Genomic DNA, 9,590 nt, shown 5'->3' on the forward strand with positions numbered 1-9,590 from the left:
ATTAAACAGAAGCAAAAGCATGCGGATAACTACTAAAGCATCTAAGTAGGAAGCCAACCCCATGATGAGTGTTCTCCTATTCTGACTTCCCTAGAGCCTCTGGGGCACAACCGAGAGAGTGGCATGTTCTCTGTCGTTGCGGGTATGGAGAGACAGAAGTTTTGAGAATTCAAGAAAAGGTCATAGCAAAACGAGCCATTTATCATTACGATAGGTGTCAAGTGGAATTGTAGTGATGTATGCAACTGAGGCATCCAAACAGACCGGTAGACTTGAGCCTTGCTCCTACATGACCCAATCAATTTGATTGGGCAGTTGCCATCTATTATCATTGTTCAACTCTTTAACAACACGAAAAAACCATTGTTCAACTCTTTGACAACATGAAAAAACAAAGGCCATGTCCTCCCTCTCTATCTATCCAAGGGATGGAAGGGCAGAGTCCTTTGGTGTCCCTCCAATCAAGAATTGGGGCCTTGCAATAACTAATTATCACATGCCTTTCTTCTTTTATGGTACGATATTCTGGTGTCTTATGCGTAGAGGAACCACACCAATCCAACCCAAACTTGGTGGTTAAACTCCACTATGGTGAAGATACTTTAGAGGAGGACCTGCAAAAAATAGTTCGACGCCAGGATGATAAAAAAAACTTCACACCTCCTGTTTTTCATACTTTTTCAATATGAAAAAAATGCAAGATAAAAAGGTCATCTTATTCAAAACCCAAATTATGACATCCCTTCTCTCCCACTTCACACCTCCGTACGTGTCGTTTTTATAGAGATAAAGGCGCTTTGACATCTTAAGCCGAAATGGCCGGGGAGAGCAAAGGTTCCTTTTTTAGGGTACTCCCGGGAACAGATCCAGTGGAGAAAGAGTGGAGCCTGTAGCTTAGAGGATTCGAGCACGTGGCTATGAACCACAGTGTCGGGGTTTGAATCCCTCCTTGTCCACAACCAGCCCAAAAGGGAAGGGCCTTTGTCTAGGGGTTAAAATTCGTGATCGGAATAGCGAACTAAAATTTATGGAACTTGGGTGTGGGTCTTTTGTCGAAATGGCATGGCCTTTTTATTTATTATTTATTGTAAATGAGTGAAGCATTACATATAGTATGCCCTTCCCCCATCAGCGTATTTTTTGTTTTGCGCGCTCATAACTCTTTCTCATCGAAAATGGGGCAGAATATCAGAACAAGTAAAAGTATTAGTAGCATAACAAAAATGCATTCCTCTTCATTAATATGTTTTCTTGTGGTAATGGTGGCCTCTCTGGAGAATCGATGACTGATTCTTTAATGCACTACTAGTACTAGTACATCTGAGTATTCTTAATTGGATACTTGTAAATAGCCCCAGGGCTATGGAAAAAAAAAAGTATCCTAGGCCTACACTGAGGTGTTGATGGTGATTTTCAAATCTCCTCAAGTAGGATTCAAACCTACGACCAATTGGTTAACAGCCGACCGCTCTACCACTGAGCTACTGAGGAAGATCGGGAGACTCGATCTCATAGAGTTGCATTCCATTCTCAACTCATGACCAATATGAGCTTAAAGCTTCCTTCAAAACTCCCAGAACTTCTTCGTAGTGGCTCCCTTCCATGCCTCATATCATAAGAAATCTCAAAGTGGCTCTATTTCATTATATTCCATCCATATCCCAATTCCATTCATTTAATATCCTTTTGGTGTCATTGATAGAACATACGTCATTTCATTTCTATCTCTTTCTATTTATTTTCTATATATGGAAAGTTTCAAAATCATCATATAATAATCCAAAAATTGCAATAGAAAAGAAAAAAGGGAGGTCTTGATGATTTTTGAAATCATTTCTACTAGGTAATCTAGTATCCTTACGCATGAAGATAATCAATTTGGTCGTTGTGGTCGGACTCTATTATGGATTTCTGACSACATTCTCCATAGGACCCTCCTATCTCTTCCTTCTCCGATCTCACGTTATGGAAGAAGGAGAAGAAGGAACTGAGAAGAAGGTATCAGCAACAACTGGTTTTATTACAGGATAGCTCATAATGTTCATATCGATCTATTATACGCCTTTGCATCTAGCACTACGTAGACCTTATACAATAATTGTCTTAGCTCTACCGTATTTTTTGTTTCATTTCTTTTGCAATACTCACACACACTTCTTTGATTATGGATCTACTACCAGAAATTCAATGCATAATCTCAGCATTCAATGTGTATTCTTGAATAATCTCATTTATCTATTATTCAATCATTTCATTTTCCCAAGTTCAATGTTAGTGAGATTAGTCAATATTTCTATGTTTCGATATAACAGCAAGATGCTATTTGTAAAAAGTAGTTTTTTTGGTTGGATAATCGTTCACATCTTATTCATGAAATGGATTGGATTGGTATTAGTTTGGATACGGAAAAAACGATCCATTCGTAAGTACATTTGATCTAACAAGTACCTTAGGTACCTTGCGGTAGAATTGATGTCTATTTCTATGGCCGGTTACTTTCATATTTTATTTTTAATTACTTGTGTTACTATTTAGGCAGAACACTTTCCCCGATTTTTAGTAAGAAAATGAACAACCTCTACATACTAGAAGAGGACTACGACGAAGAAGAAGAAGAAGAATTTGATAACAATAGATGGGTTTATTATATGTCTCAGAATCAAGAAAACTTCAAGTTCAAAATACTTGACAAAAATAAAAAAAATATGAAGAAAAATACGTTTGTTTGTTTGTTTGAAAAACCTCTTTCTGACCTTTTTTCAATTATAACCGATGAAATCGTCCATTACGATACATAAGAAAGGTAAAGACAAAAGGCCTTATAAGAAAAGAAGCGTCACAATATTTATTTTATACATTCCAAAGTGATGGAAAACCAAGAATATCTTTTACATATCCTCCCAGTTTGTCAACTTTTGGGGAAATGATAGCAAGAAGGGTATCGTTGTCTACATTAGAAAAACTCTCTGCTGATGAACTATAAATAGAAATGAGGCTTTAGAGACAGTATTTCTTTCTCTAAATATACTTGAAACAAAGACTAGATTGTCTAATGATGAGACTAAAAACAAAAAGAATTTCCTAGTTAAATTGTGTAATGTTGAGACTAAAAACAAAAAGAATTGCCTAGTTAAAATGTATGATCCCCTTTTGATTGGGATGTATCATGGAAGAATTAAGAAATTGTTTTCATCTTCAATCATAAAATGTGCAAATGGAATCTGAGTTGAATGGAATCGAAACAAGGAATTAGAAAGCCATTAATGGTATTCCAATCGAAGTGGTGTATTTCAAGYTGGAGAGTTAGGGAATTCAATCTTGGTATTGAAAGTGCGGAATCGTATTGCCGAAGTGGGCTATTTGGATAGGAATGAAATAGGTTTTAGAAGGTACAAGTATTGAAAGAAATATGTTTATAATGAGTTCTCAATCACAAGGTTCTACCCAAGTTACATAAACTTGTTGTCAGCAAAGAAGGCTTACCAAGGATAGCCACGACTTTCATTGAAAAAGGATAGGCCACTCGCTGAGCGCCCTAATCAATGAGGATAGGTTTCGATGTGGGGTACTTGCTATATGATATGGTACAAAGTCAGTTTATAATTCTTTGTGTGGGGAATGAACGCAAACCGCTTCAAGGCAATGGGCTATCTCCCAACTTTCACTTTAGGAATTCCTTTAAGGCTAGCTCTCTCCTATGGTACTCAATTTAGTATACTTCGTAGTGAGATAAGGAAATCAATCGTGCATGGTATTGTAAAAATACAGTATGGTAGGATTGACTACTGGGATGGTTTCAAAAGAGGGACTTCTTATGGTATCGGTACTCAATAGGGAATTGAAGGGATAGGAATGTACTTTGAGTTCTCAATTCTATTGCATTAGAAAGTGGGGAATTTAATCGGTATGGTCAGAGGCAATCAACTGACTAACTTTGGTAGATCTGTAGTGAGGTTGACAGAATTCAGTTTGACTGAGAGTAAGCAAAAGCTTCTTGTCAATTAAAAGTGCGATTAGGAAATTTATTTCCAGAATCTAGTTGGACTTAGAGTCTGATGCTTATCTTGTAAGTCTTTACAGAATGGACTTTACTTTTGAAAGTGTGGAATTTGGTATGATTGAAGGTATCAGGTAAAAATCCACTTTCTTGAATGAAGTGGACTGGGAAGGGAATGCGAATAGGATAGGTATGCGAAAGACCAAGGTCTTGACTTCTGCATGTGCCTCTTGCTTTCATTCATTAGTTAGCCAAAGTCCTTTGAAGGTCTCCTTGCATAGAGATAGTGATATGTTTTTATGCTATTAGCAATTCTGTTGATTCTTTTCCAAGCAGGAACCACCAATTTACAAATTTTATTAACCACAGAATTTAGTGACCGACGCCAAATCTTGCTATGGATTACTTTTCGCCCCTTTCGCCACCAAAGTGCCTATGGTACCAGTTCATATGTGGTTACCTGAAGCTCATGTAAAGGCACCTATAGCAGGATCCGTCATCTTGGCTGGAATTCTTTTAAAATTGGGAACCTACGGCTTTTTAAGATTTTTTATACCCATATTTCCTAAAATGACACTTTGTTTCACTCCTTTTATTTATACTTTAAGCATAATTGCTATAATATATATACTTCCTTGACCACTTTAAGACAGATCGATCTTAAGAAGATCATTGCTTACTCCTTAGTAGCTCATATGAATTTGGTGACTATTGGAATTTTTACTCTGAACATACAGGGAATTAGAGGTAGCATTCTACTGATGTTAAGTCATTGACTGGTTTCTTTAGCCCTTTTTCTATGAGTTGGTGTTCTATATGACCTACATAAGGCTCGACTTGTTAGATATTACGAAGGTTTTGGTGAGCACCATGCCGAATCTCTACCATTTTCTTCTTTTTCACTTTGGCCAATATGAGTTTACCTGGTACTACAGCTTTATCAGAGAATTTCTCATTAGAATTAGAATCCACACCGGATCAAGTCCTTCAAGTCACACGTTGCTTTCTACCACATCATTTTAAACGAAGTTTTACCATAACATTCCTTTAATTTGGAACCAGTATGGAATTGATTCAACTATGGAATCATGATTAGTCATTGGTTCAGTCGATACAAAGATATAGTAATTTATATTTTTTTCTTATCTACATTGATAATAAATATTTTTCTGCAAAAATCTTAGCAAGACCCCGGCTTTTTTGTATTAATGGAACATTTTTCTATAAATCTCCATCTAAAAAAATATATTTTAAAGAGATGGTTGAGTGGTTGAAAGCCCCGATCTTGAAAACCGGTATAGTTTACTATTGAGGGTTCGAATCCCTCTCTCTCTCCTTTTTTGCTTGCTAAATAGGTTTGTTTCTTTATTGAATTGGTTTTGACCGGATGGTTTCATCATCATAAATAAAGGGAAGTGGCTTGACAATTCCGCCTAGCCAAGCCAGAAAAAATGGATTAAAATTAAATATAAATGAGTTGAAAAAAAAAGATTTTTTTTATGACATGATCCCTATATGTATGAGGGAACCGAAGTGACTCAAGTCTTGGATCTACTATCTCAGTTAAGAGGGGTCATGGAAAGAATATGTCCAAAATCATGATCAATTCCTTTTTCAAATCATATTGCAGCTGCACGAGCCCTTCCTGCATGCCACAAATGAACTAGGAAGAAGAAGAAGAATCCTAGAACAAAATTAGAAGTATCTAACCAACTTCTAGGAGAGACATAATTGACTGCATTGATCTCGGTAGCTATGCCACCCATGGAAATTAAAGAACTTAATGGAGCATGAGTCATATATTATGCGGAATGACGTTCTCTAAGGTTGTATGTCTTTTTTCAGCAGACCCAAGTCCAACCCATTTGGACCCCTTAGAGGTTCTAATCAAGGAGCACGCAGATCCCAAAAACACATAGTTTCTCCTCCAAAATGACTTCTTCGGTTGGGGGACGCATTAAATATTTACCTAAACCGGTAGGCCCTTGATTCTCCCTCTTTCCAAGAAAGTGAGTCTCAGACCATATGTAGTTCTTGGTCATTTTTATACAGGTGCTTTTGTGGTTCKTCACTCCAGCCCTTAAGTATTTTGTTCAAAAACTTCATCCTCATTAAAAAAATGGACGTAACCAATTAGGTTTACGATGAAACCTAGACATCGATCATTGATCCAATTTGAGTACCTCAATAGGATAGACCTCAACAGAAAACTGAAGAGTAACGGCAGCAAGTGATTGAGTTCAGTAATTCCTCATATAAAATTATTGACTCTAGAGATATAGCAATATAAATAATAAAAAATCGTTACAAGCACCGATAGAACTGGAGGTGCCCCTTCTTTCAAAGAGAAGAGGACGAATTATTCACATTTCATTTGATGGTCAGAAGTGAATTGAAAGCTAAGCAGTGGTAATTCTAAGGATTCTCCGGGGGGGAATAGAGATGTCTCCTATGTTACCCATAATATGTGGAAGTATCAACATAATTTCATAGTCATTCGTTCTGAATCCTACATGAAGAACATAAGCCAGATGATAGAGCAAGAAGACCTGGGATGTAGAAGATCATAACATGAGAGATTCGGCAGATTTTGATTCTAATATGGTACTTCATTATACCATATATATATATATATATATATAAGATCCATCTGTTAGATATCATCATCTACATCCAGAAAGCAGTATGCTTTGGAAGAAGCTTATACAGTTTAGGAAAGGGTTTTGATTGATAAAAAAGAATAATCTACTTCAACCGATATGCCCTTAGGCAGGGCCATACATAACACAGAAATCATACTTGGAAAAGGGTGGACAATTAGCTAGAGCTACAAGTGTTGTAGTGAAACTGATTGCAAAAGAAGGGAAATCAGCCACATTACAATTAACTTCTAGGAAGGTCCGTTTGATATCCAAAAATTGCTCAGCAACAGTCGGACAAGTGGAGAATGTTGGGGTGAACCAGAAAAGTTTGGGTAGAGTCGGATCTAAGCATTGGCTAGGTAAGCGCCCTGTAGTAAGAGGAGTATTTATGAACCCTGTAGACCATCCACATGGGGGTGGTGAAGGAAGGGCCTCAATTGGTAGAAAAAAAACCCACAACCCCTCGGGTTATCTTGCAATTGGAAAGAGAAGTAGAAAAAGGAATAAATATAGTGATAATTTGATTCTTCGTCATCGTAGTAAATAGGAGAGAAAATATAATTTATTTCTTCGTCTTTACAAAAAAGAATAGGAGGAAGTTGTGACACGTTCACTATAAAAAAAACCCTTTGTAGCGAATAATTTATTAAAATAAATAAATAAGCTTAACACAAAAGCGAAATAATAATAACCTAGTCCCAGGCATCTATAATAGTTCGTAAATCTAGATTGGCTAATTGTTATCTGATAGAACTTCCCCCAGTAGACGTCTCTCGATTTCAAAATGTATCAAAGCTCTAGGTAGTAAAAAAATTGGGATCTTGTATTCATATCCCAATAAACCTCGTAATCGTAAAATGTGGTTTTTGTATCTATGAGCCTAGCAAAATAAAAGTTGGGATAGGATCTCCCCCCCCCCCCCAAATTCAGACGTGAAAGTTTCATTTCATTCAGCTCAAGTAGGTACACCAAATAAATAAAAAGAAAGAAGTTATCACTTTCAAATTCTAGAGAAGTCCATAAAGATCTACCCCTTACTCAAGTTTCCAATGAAGACAGCATTTTGCAACCCTTTTCTAATTCAGAACTTAATTTGAAAGCCATATTTCAACCCAGACGTTTTCGGGATGCTGCTAATAACCAACGAATGGCAAGTGCTTTTCCTTGTGTGGATCCTATTTCAATGGGAACTTGATGAGTCGATCCACCTACACGTCTTGCTTCCAAAGACTTCTGCAAGATGCTCCATTTTTTCATAGAAATATATTCATTCAAGAAGGGCTCCAGAAGATGTTAATTATAAGTGAGAAGATTGATTAAGAAGAAAGATGAAGCTAGATTCATATTCACATACATCAGAAGTATATATAGGAAAAAGAATAGTCTGTGATTTCTTTTTGAAAAAGAAGAACTGATATATATATATATATATATATATATTATTTATTAACATATAAAAGAGGATTTTTATTTATGATTTTATTGGCGAGGTGAAAGTGAGATGGTGAATGTGATTGAGGTGATCCTACGTTGGTGAGTATAAGAAAGAGGAAAGGGAGGGACTCTTATGTCCCGCTTGGTTTGCATGAATGAAATGAATTTGGAGGGATTTGGATTTCAAATTAATTCCAATCATATGTTTGGTTTGTTGTGTTGTCCGGATTTGAAATCCTACAAACACAGGATTTTGAAATCCTTAGGTGATGCTCGGGATTTCATGGGTTTTGGTAGGATTGTATGAAATATGGTTTTAAAAATAGTTCAAAACATTTTATTTTATAATAATCGATTAATAAAAATGTAATATAATTATTTTTATAATTATTTATAAATAATGAAATCCAATTCCATTCCAAATCCAACAAACAAACACATCAATGATTTCACATTCATTCCAATCAAAATCCTTCAAATCCAAATCCTTCCATGAAATCCAAATCCCTCAAAAACAATCTTGCAAACCAAACGGGCCCTTAAAGTTTTGGAGCACATATTTGCTTGGATTTGGCGACCTCCATTGCACTTGAGAGGGGCGTCTGTCTTCGGTTGTAAACGAGACGAGACAACTCGAGATCGACTTGATCAAAACTCGGCTAACACTCGACTCGAGTAGGCTCGACTAAGACTCAAACTTGACTTGGCATACTAACGAGTAGTGTCAAGTTTGGAGTCTAGTATATTGATTTTCGAGCTTGACTTGCACCATTTACATCGACGAGTCTTTAATATGTTAAAGACTAAAAAAAAGGGATTGTTTTAGGCCTAAAGACCTATGATAGGTTCATGAGAAGGAGTAGTCTTCGCTTGGGATTTAGATAATAGACTTTTATGCATCTCAGGTTTTGAATGTAAACAATTTGTGCCTTTCAAGTCACATATTATGCATCCATTAGGATTTTCAAGTTTTAGGACTAGGGAGTGTTCGATTATCAACAACAAGTTACGGATTTTGCATCATACATCAGTCATGCTAGATGCAATAATCCATGTGAACATCATGTATGTTGTAACAATCGAAATTTTAGTGAATTTTGAATATGAATAAAATAATGTTTAGGGTATTATTTTTATGAAGATATTAGAATATGGAGGATTTTTATTTTGGTGGATGTTAAATAGAAATATTAATATATGATGAATCTTTTGTTTGTAATAGATACTAATGGAGAGAATAAATATTTTTAAAAAAATATTGTTGAAGTGAAAGATGGAAATAATTCAAATCTTGGCCTAGTTGTGATAAAGGTATTGGTGAGGAACCGTTTTGCCAACTTTTGAAAGATTAAAAAATGGATACTCTGGGCTATAGGCAAAGCAAGTGGTCGTCATGGGATTATTCAGCTCGCATAACGGGTTAGATATCCAGGTTAATCAAAAAAAAAGATTAAAAAATGGAAGGGATTAATGGCATTAATGGAGATTTATCCTTCCATAATTTTTTGGAAATTCGA

The 9,590-nt window shown here is 36.0% G+C and overlaps 1 non-coding gene and 1 pseudogene across 1 annotated transcript; one reads left to right on the forward strand and one right to left on the reverse strand.

Annotated features, from left to right (window-relative positions):
* Positions 1-1,419: 1,419 nt before the first annotated feature.
* Positions 1,420-1,491, reverse strand: TRNAN-GUU. Its single transcript has one exon. It is a non-coding gene; the product is annotated as a tRNA-Asn (tRNA).
* A 336-nt stretch (positions 1,492-1,827) lies between these two features.
* LOC112506163 lies at positions 1,828-3,368 on the forward strand (annotated as a pseudogene).
* The last annotated feature ends 6,222 nt before the right edge of the window (positions 3,369-9,590 follow it).

The sequence above is a fragment of the Cynara cardunculus genome (genome assembly GCF_001531365.2).
Source record: "Cynara cardunculus var. scolymus isolate 2C chromosome LG 2, CcrdV1, whole genome shotgun sequence".
Lineage (NCBI taxonomy): Eukaryota > Viridiplantae > Streptophyta > Magnoliopsida > Asterales > Asteraceae > Cynara > Cynara cardunculus.